This window comes from Lissotriton vulgaris, chromosome 4_1 (genome assembly GCF_964263255.1).
Source record: "Lissotriton vulgaris chromosome 4_1, aLisVul1.2, whole genome shotgun sequence".
Taxonomy (NCBI): domain Eukaryota; kingdom Metazoa; phylum Chordata; class Amphibia; order Caudata; family Salamandridae; genus Lissotriton; species Lissotriton vulgaris.
Genome location: NC_141691.1, coordinates 1289903535 through 1289914184, shown reverse-complemented (window position 1 = coordinate 1289914184; position 10650 = coordinate 1289903535).

The window sequence follows — 10650 nt, the reverse complement described above, 5'->3', positions numbered from 1 at the left end:
AAAGTTGTCCTGTAAGTCCCTGTTTAGCCTAGCAGTGTACGTTTGTTTCAAGATGAGTTTGCATGTTATAGAGACAAATGCTATAGGTGTCACGTTTGCGAAAGTTAAAACTATTGGCATTGTAAATGACAAAGCTATTAATTTCGCAATTTTCAAAACCAACACATAAATAAAATATTTGTCATTTACAATACCAATAGCTCAAACTTTCCTAATGCGAGACCTATTGCATTGCAAATGCTTGTTTAAATAAATACTTCGTATTTTTGGGATAGGCTGGCCAACAAGTTGCTGCTGGCCTGTCTGCCTTAAAAAAATGACTTTTTTGCAACTTCAATTTCATTTTTTGTTAATTTACTGATTGTAAGCGCTCACATATGTCATCACACATGCACATGCCTACACAATGTGGTCTCTGCCAGTAGTGACCGGGTCATAGTGCTTTTCTTTCTTTTGGCCATGCTGCACAGCTTCAGCAGAAAAAGGCCTATTGGTGCTGCCAATGCTTGTTAGCATTGCATTACATGGGTTTCAGTAGCGGCACACACCAAACATGAATACATGGATGAAATTCTGCTGATTTTTCCAGGCCTTTATTCATTTTTAGACATTCATCAGGCTTTACAGAAAGAACTCTCCCTCATAAATAGTTTTGAAAAGGTGGTCTACAAATCCTTAAACACAGTCGCTTTGCACTTTTACTGAGTACGTAAATACCGCAAGGAATTAGGCATCACGCAGCACAAAAACATTGATGTGACACATCATTTCTTTTAATGTGTACCCAGTCCCCTGCTTTTCAATTCATGCACTTTAAACACTTTGTTGTGTCATATCCTGTGTTAGAACTGGGGTCTCTAGTTAGCAGAGGTATGCACCCTGTCAAAGTAGGGACCAATACTCAAGTCAGGGTAAGCAAGATAAACACTAAAATACAACCTGTGCTCACCTGCTGGTAGCTTGGCACAGAACAGTCAGGCGTATCTTAAGGGGCAATGTATAAAATATTTGGGCAACACAGTACACACACACAGTAACGCAATAAAAGCATCACATAAATATTCCACACAGGGTTAGCACAATAGATTATATTTCTATGATTAAAACAAGACCATAACAACACAAATACAATAAGTAGAACCGGAGTTATGAATTACTAAAGATTAAATTCCAATGTAGTGCTTAGAAGCAAATACCGATTATGGGTTACTTCAGATCGCACTGGAGTGGGGTAGATCCAAAGTTCAGGCCAAACATGATGGAAGACAGGTTGAATACAAGACTCACGCAGATCCTGCTGAAAAAGTATCTTGGATGGAGGAAGTGCAGGCGTCGAATATGTTGTATATTGATTCTTCTTGTAATATGGCTGACAGTAGTCATTAGACCTTCCTTAGTGTTTTCACCTTCTCAGCTTCCCAGAATACATGTGACCTGTCATCTATCATCATCTATTTACAACATTTTGGCGACGTTTTCTGATGACCAGATCAGAGAAGAAACCATCAAACACAGCCTGAGCTACACCTCGCATAAGAACCCACAACAGTTCATCTATCTGCTGCTAGTAATATCATCAAAGGAAGATTGAAACCGGATGAATGATGGAAAAGTCTAAGGATATTAAAGCAAGTCAAGAACCGTGAGTCCATTTTTCATCCCTGGCAGTACTGCGCAACAAGAAATAAAGACTCATTATCACCCAACTGCGGTTAGAAGTAAGGGGTGGAGAAACTAAGCTATAAAGTAACCAGAAATCTTTGAAGCGCCGCAAGTATTTTAAGCACCTTGAAAAGTTAAGAAACCAGTCTCAAGTGGCAGAAAAAGTCAAACAAAACTTCATCTCAACCAGCTGCATATAAAACCCAGAAGAAAAAGACTTGCCAATGCTATGAAACCCTTCTTAAAAATGAAAAGAAACCAGTAACTTTAAGAAATTGGTCCAAAGAATTTCTTCTCTGCTGCCAGTAATTTTACAAATGGAGTGTTAGAGCCAAGAAACGGCACAGATTACAGCCAAGTACTTTTAACATTCAAGCCACAGCTGCTGCCATAAACGAGAGAATCTCATGAAAAGCGGACACACATACTGCCAAAAACGAGACAACTGCATGGAAAAGCGGACGCTCATGCTGCCAAAAACGAGGGAATCACAAGGAAAAAAACGGACATATGCTGCTAAAAATGAGCGAATTACAGACATATACGGGGAAAGGAAAAGAAGAAACAGTATTCATATTCTTCTACCGTGAGTCAGTTGTGTGGTGAAATTTCCATTTGCCTGTTAAGGTCATATGATTACCTCCGTGCTGACCTGCTCTTCATCAAGACATATTTCATAATGATTGGTTCCATGAACGGTTATACACTTAAATGGGGGAAAATTGATAAGGAAGCCACAACTAATAAAATAGTCAAAAATTGTAGTGCCGAAATTAGGAACTGTCTTGATCTGAATCTACAACCAAAGGTGGTCATTAACAGTTTTAACGCCGTTTTGAAAAATATACATAAAGAGTTAACTAGGACTTGTAAGCAAAAGTCAGAAATAAATCAAAATGACAGCTGGTTTAATTCGGCATGTACAAAGGCACACACAAAACTAAAAGAGGCCTTGAATAAGGATAAGAGGGACAGAGCTGAAATTGGCAGATTAAGGAAAGAGTATGCTGTCGCGATCAGGTTAAGAAAACAAGAGTTAACCTCATAGCTGCTATTAAACATTCCTCCCCAGTGCTGCGCTGTCCATTAGAACTAGTGCTGAATGGACGTTCAATGGTCGTGCGCAGCACTGGGGAGGTAGTGCTGCCGTCGGCCAATGCACCGAGGCAGCACTTAAGGGGTTAAAAGTCGATCTATGGAATCGCCTCAGCAAAAGCACAGAGTTGAAGGATAGTGCAATGTTCTGGCACATAGTAAGGTCACCGTTTTTAACAAATAAAAATGAAACACCCTCCATCGACGTCGCTATAAGCGAAGATGAATGGGTGGCTCATTTTTCAAAAGTTTTTAGTAAAGACACCTCGATAGACATTGACCACCCAGTCCCTCTAACGCAGGTTACATACCCAATAAACCTACAATTCTCCCACAAGGAGGTTCAACTGGCATTAAAAAACTCAAAAACTGGCAAAGCCCCATGTCCAGATGGGGTCCCAGCTGATGTTTTTAAACATCTACCAGATCTCTGGTCCCCCATACTGACCAATGTTTTAAATGCAACACTAAAGGTAGGGCTATTAGATTCTTGGAAGTCATCAATATTGGTCCCGATCTATAAGAAAGGGGATCGAAATACTCCGTCCTGTTATAGGCCTATCTCCCTCCTGGACTCGCTTGGGAAGATGGCAGGGCGGATCCTTCTCAATCGACTTCAGGAGTGGGCAACTGACCAAGGAGTAATATCTGATATACAATACGGCTTCCGTGAAGGCCTAGGAACAGTAGACCAAGCACTTAACCTTTCCCTCCTAGCGGGTAAATACATGGAGGCTAAGGGGTCCACACTTTACATGGTCTACGTCGACCTATCAGCGGCGTTTGACTGTGTCGCTCATTCAGCATTATGGAATATAGTGCTGAAAATGGGCGTTGACCCAGCGATTGTTGATTTCCTGCGTGAAATGTACACAGGAACTACAGGTAGGGTAAGATTTGGGACCAAGGGGGAACTTACAGGAAGCTTCAGGGTGGAAAAGGGGGTCAGACAGGGCTGCGTGCTGGCCCCCTTTCTATTTACTGTCTACACTAATGGACTGAAAGCCGCGATGCTTCAAGGCAGTGAAGATTTACCTACAATAGCTCGTCGGCAAATACCTGCATTATTATATGCCGACGATGCTGTCATTTTAGCAAGAACCCCAAATGAACTCCAATGTGCAGTAAACAGATATTGTATGTTCATGGCCACCTTGAACTTAAAACTAAACGTTAAGAAAACTTACACTATGCAAGCCGGGAAGGGGTCTGGGAAGCACCGAAGGTTGTTTGTAAAAGGTGAACCACTAGATAGAACGGCAACCTACCCATACCTGGGGATAGTAATAGACGAGAAGTTCAAGTGGATCCCAGCGGTTAATGCCAGGAAACTTGCCTTCTTGAGGGAAACTGTCTCATTAAAAGCATTTTCACAAAAACTGGGCCAACGTCCAATACAAGTAATGAGAAAAATATATAATGCAAAATGCATATCCACGGCAATATATGGGGCAGGAATATGGGGATATGTAAATGTTGAAGCCATTCAAAAAATTGAGAATTCCTTTTTACGATATTTACTTGCGGTCCCAAGGAATACCTCCACATACGCATGTCACACAGAATTGGGACTAGACTATATAACAGACATCATAAAACTACAGCCAGTAATGCTGTGGTGTAGAATATGAGTTACAGATCAATGCCATTTAACGAGATCCATCATTGAAGACACTCTGAGTCTCGATCAGTGTAAAAAAATCAAATGGCTAACTTACGTCAAAGCAATTCTTGAGGACTTGGGCTACAAGAAATATTTTGATAATCCTTCTAGGATAAATGAAATTTCTAAGGCGGATCTAAAAAAAGAATGCCTTGCACATCTGAGGCAGATACGCCTAGTAACCGAGATCCACAAACAATCTGTTCAGAAAGCCATACTAGTGCAGACTGTTTTTGAATCGGAACCCTATTTGTTATATAATCTAACCCAATATGAAAAAATGCTGCTAACTCGCTTAAGGTTTGACATGTTTCATTTGCTAGTTTCTTTTCCAACCCAAAATGACTGGGCGTCCACACGGACATGCTGTCCATGTGATTTGGTATCTACACAATCAACCATACATACTATTCTATTCTGCAAATTCTTTGTAGAACCCCGTAGACGTTGGTTACTCCCCATCCTAAAACTTTGGGGGCTTCGCCAATGCCGTCCTGCATTCTTGGCACTACAATATTTAGAAAATGAAAAATATGCTAAAGCAATTGTACGTTTTCTTAAATTTTGTATTCAACATCGTCGCAACCTATGAATTGATCTGATTAGGAGAGATACAATGAAGGCGCACAAATTTCTAGGTTCTAAGATGAATATAAATTGTATGATATATCCTGCTGCTTCCTTTTTATCAGATCTGTTTTTTTAAATGAATTCTAATTGTTTTTAGTATTTTAAAATTGTGATCTTAAAACACGATCAACTTTGTAAATTGTATTTTATGAACTTTTATGGTGTTCTTATCAAATGAACTACCGAATAAAGTATTTTTGATTTGATTTGATTTGATTTAATGATGACGTAGTTGTATTTCTGTTGGTCCCAGCGGAGGTGCAGGGTCATTGTTGATGTTGAGTGTCCAGCGTCACTTAAGAGTGGAGAGGTAACCATTCCTTGCTGCCTGCCTGAGTGAGTTATTCCGCAATGTCGCGCAACGTGAAACATCACTGCGTGAGGTTAAGCATCCATTTTATATTCTCCGTGTACTTCCACGGCAACGGAGTTACGGGAGCTCAATGAAATGTAATAGACTCGTGTGTGTGTGTGGCGTGGTGAGAGAGAGCAAAGATCAAGGGTTTCTCTTCACGCTCAATCTCATTTTCTTGTCACTTTCGTGGGACTGCGCACGTTGCTAGATGACATTCATTGCTGCACTCCAAAGTTCTTGCTGAAAGTATAGGTGAGCAAAGACATTGTCATTTTGTTTTCTAACCTTGGCATTGTTCATCAAATTTTATTTGTTGGAATGTTTTCTCACCCAACAACGTTCAACACGAAAGTCTGCACTAGTTTTTGTGTATTCGAAGACAGTTGACCCTGCCTCCAGGCTAGCTCGCCCCCACGTGCTGCTGCCTTCCAGCCAACCTCCTCTGACAGTTGTTTGCCACCGCCGCTGCCTGCCTTGGACGACCCAGCTGCCGCTGAGCCGCCCACCTCCAGATTTTCCTCCTTTCCCGCTGCTGCCTCCCTGCGGCCCGCCCCCCCTCCAGCACATTCGCCGCCCCGCTCCCGCCACCCAGCTGCTCCTCCTTCCCGGTTCCATACTTATGGAGGCCACGAAGCGACCGCGCAGCGGACGCGCGCCGCTAGTGCTCCGAAGGCGCACCTAAGGCAAGCCCGTCTGCGCCCGTCCGCGCCTGGAACCGCGCCCAGCGCCAGGACCCCTGGCCCCCGACGAGGTCAGCCCATGCAACGAACCTACGATGCCCCCACCCTCAACGCAATCAATGACGGCCGGACCCCCGCCTGCTACCGGGCCAACCCGAAACGCACCCATGGACCCTTCACCTGCCAAGCCTGCAAATTCTCCTGCCTCCGAAACAGCACCGCACCCGCCAAGCCGGAGACCAACAGCACCCACCTCAAGTTCATCCTGCTCAACACACCGCTCCGTCCACAGACAGACCGCCGAACTCTGGAACCTCCTCGAAACAACCTCACCAGACGTCGCCTTCCTCACAGAAACCTGGATGAACGCCTCCTCAGACATCGCAATAGCCATCCCGGTGGACTACAAGATCACCCGGAGGGACCACGTCAACCAAACCGGAGGAGCCATCGCCACATAAACACCATCCGAATCACAACCATCTCCGACGACACCCTCACCGCTGCCAAGCACCTCCACTTTCAGATACACACCGACCCCAAGACCACCCTCAGAGGCACCCTCATCTACAGACCCCCGGGACCACGCACACAATTCAGCGAAGCCATCACAGACTTCATCAGCCAGCACGCCCTTACCTCCTCAGACTACATCCTCCTAGGAGACCTCAACTTCCACCTGGAGAACAACAATGACAGCAACACCGCCGCCCTCCTGGACAACCTCGCCAACTTCGGACTCAAGCAAATGGTGAACACCCCCACCCACTACGCAGGTCACACGCTAGACCCCATCTTCTCCTCCAGCAAGAACATCTCCTTCAGCCACTCCACCGGACTACACTGGACAGATCACAGCTGGGTCCACTTCAACTTCAGGAGAACCACGACCCACCACCAGCAACAGGTTCCCCGCAGAAGCTGGAGCAAGATCACTGCTGACCAACTCACCACCTCCCTCAGCCAGAACCCACCCACCAACACGAGGGACCCCAACCAAGCCGCCCGCAACCTTACACAGTGGCTCACCAACTGCACCGATGACCTCGAGCCACTAAAGAACCCTCCCAACGGACCCGGCAGCAAGAAAGCTTTGTGGTTCACCAACGACCTCAAAAACTCCAAGAAAACCTGCTGCACCCTCGAGAAAGCCTGGCACCACTACCAGACATCGGAGAACATGACAGCCCTCAAGAACGCCACCCGCAAACACCACCAGCTGATCCGCACCTCCAAAAGGACTACATTGAAAGAACGTCTGGACAACAACACCCACAACAGCAAGGAACTCTTCAACATCGTTAAAGAGCTCTCCAACCCCAGCACCTGCAACAATAACATCACACCCTCGCAAGACCTCTGCAACTCACTCGCCTCGTTCTTTCACTGCAAGATCGCCAACATACACAACAGCTTTGGCGTACAGACCACGCACCCAACCACCGAACCAGCGCCCCCCACCACCACCCTCTGCAGCCGGACCCCGATCAGCACCGAAGACACCACCCGCACGATGAACACCATCCACTCCGGCTCCCCCACCAACCCCTGTCCACACCACATCTTCAACAAAGTCGACGCCATGGAGGCAAGATGGCGGCCGTGGCGTAGGCTGTGTAGGCAGCTCTGACCTCTCTCTACTGGCTTTCCGAGAAGGGACGGGAATTGTCATTATGGCCCTACCTGGTTTTTTCGGCTTATGAAGAAGATTGCCTCAAAAGAAAACGCTTTAATTTTGCAATATCAGTTGCGTTCATCTGGCAGACGCCGTGGCAACAAAGTGTCAAGATGTATCAACTCCCGTTCAAACGTTGAGAAGCTGAGCTGAGCTGAGCCGCGACGGAGCACTGGAGTGCGGCTTCGTATTGTTTGAACACACCTGCGCAAGCTCTGTATCTTGGAACTCAGAGACCGCGGACAGGAGGCGGTAGCCGGAAGAGCGAGCTCTTTCTCGAGTGTGAGACGGGCAGATGCTGGGCGGTTTGTTTCTCAGTCACCGCCGAGCTTTTATTTGGCGGTTTCCAGCGCTGTTGCTGGGATTATAATTCCGTGTTGCTCCTGGCCGAGGAGGCGCTGTGGCGGGTAAGAAAATGCCGCCTAAAACACTTACGAAGAACTCTACACGCAGCGACAAAGCCGGGAATCAACCTGCTGTGGCGGAGGCGCTGTAGAACGCCGGTGGGGGTGAAAGTAATACAGCCAGTGGAGGTGAGAGTACCCAATCCACTTCCCTTATCAGTGTACAGAAAGGTGTTGTCTCGTCAGTTAAAAGTGTTGCAGCCCCGCGTTTGCCACAGCAAGGCACACAAAATTTGTTGACAATGTTTGAGCGCCGGAACTCGAGAAATATGGGAGTCCAACCAGCTTTATTAGAAGTTGTAACAATAAATACATCAACTACATCAGTTATAGCAGCTTCGGACAATTTCGTGCCGGATGGTAATGGTGTCCCGGTAGCTGTACCCAGCGAACTTGTTGTTCCTAGTTCAATAGGCACCCCCACAACTATAGACTCTCAGGCTAGGTCTGACCAGGATAATGGTATGTCCTTAGAAGCAATGGAAACTCAGTCTAGCCTGAATTCAAGCTTGAGGCATGATGAGAACTGCATTATGGGGGATGGAGTTTGTCACGGAACTGCTGGTATAACTAAACAGAGTTTGATTGGTAGTAAGAACAATTTGACAAATGATACAGAGTCTGATCGGAGTTGGAAAATCATAGTCGAAGAAATAATTTATGTTTTTTGGGGGTACCTGAACATAAGGAGGGTTCCGATATACGGAAGTTTGTAGCTGAACTATTGCAAGAAGCTTTTCCTGAGCTGACAACATGGGATTGGTCAAGGGAAATCCAAAGGGCGCACCGTTTCCTTTCAAAAAGAAACATCTTGGCCACGCCATGTTGGGCGTGGCCAAGATGGCGACCGCAGCAGACGCGTGTCTGTGAGGTTCCCCGTCCCGGCCCTAATAATTGACCCGTAAAGAGCTTGAAACTCCCCCCCAGACAACGCCTTTTGCAGCCCTAGACAAAGGGGGTTGCAGCGACCGACTCTACGGCGGCTGCCCAGAGCGGTGCCTTCCCCTCGGCGGCGCTGACATCGGCAGCACGCCGTGCCTGCAGGAGAGAGCCTCCAGGGTTCACGAGGTGTGTGGCCCAGTCGGAGGGGCAGCGGAGACAGTGGAGAGCCGGAGCGCCGGGGGTCGAGGGGCTGTGGAACGGGCTATACAGACGGCGGAGGTGAGAGGCGGGGTGAGCGCTCCCAGAGCTGCGGCGGACCGTGGGAGCGCGAAACTCGAGGCCCAGGCTTCGGGGCCTACCCCGCTTGGGGTGCTGCAGGAGTGAACAGGCGCCGCAGCTGGGGCACGACCAGAAGGCGCTTGGGGAGCCCCGCGACTACCAGACGCTGACAGACGAGGTGGAGGACGGCGGCTGAGGCGGCGGTGAGACACGGGCCCAGTCGAAAGTGGGCAGTGAGCACGAAAATTGAGGCCCAGGTCCCGAGGCCTTTGCCCGACAGTCGGGAGGCATGTGCGGCATCCGGAGTGTTGGCGCCAAGCGGAGTCCGGGATCGGAGGCCTGCAGCTGGAGGAGGGCCCGTGGTCACCGCCCTGCACCCCTGGGGACTGCCGAAACCACACAGAGAGACCCCTTTGGGTTTGAGGTGCAACACAGCGACGCCAGGGAGGCCGCGCGGTTTTGTGGCAAGTAGGCCTGCCACATCCCGGAGATCAGCCCACTGCGCACAGCCGGGGCCCTTGAGCTGAGTAGAGAGGGTCCCTGTTCAGGGCTTCCAAACGTTGGCAGTGACAGAAGGAGACATCGGAGCGCGGCGGCCGTCCGAGGGTGCTCGACTGCAAGGGGGGTGCCCTGCCCAGAAGAGATGCCCTAAGGGGTGCAGATGCCGGGCCCCCTTGGTGGCCAGAGAGCAGGAAGGGAGGAGGCCTGAACGTTGCGGGCCCCCGGGAGGCTTATACCAGCAAAGATGCGGCCGGCAAGGCGGTGTGATTCCGGACTGTGGGTGCTGCGGAGCAGAGCGATCCAGGCGGGGACAGCGGGCCCATGAGTTTGCGGCGGACACGAGGCCACAGAAGGTTGGTGTGACTTCACGGACCTCCGGCGGGGGAGCTGTTATACACCCGGGGGCCCAGGAACAAAGCTACGTGCCTGGCCATGTCGGGGGGCCAGCGTAGGGGTGGCCGCACAATAACGGAGCTGCTGACAAAGGGGGCGGTCAATGGAGAGAAAAGCCCGTCGGGGTCAGCAGCGACCAAAGACTCCACAGTACGTGAAGATGAAGGAGCCCCGATTACTAAAGTCTTCCTGGAATCCCTATTTAATTCCCTGCGGGAGGACTTCCAAGCCCTCAATCAGGACATAGCGAGTGAACACCGAGAGCTCTGTCGAGATATGGATGGGCTGGTGGAAAAGGTAGCAGCAGTTGAAGAAGCGGAGCAGTCGCGGAGTGAGGAAGTGGAACACCTGCAGCAGGAGGTACTACGCTTACAGGAACAACAGCTGGACTTACAGGCCCATGCGGAGGACCTTGAAAACCGCTCACGACT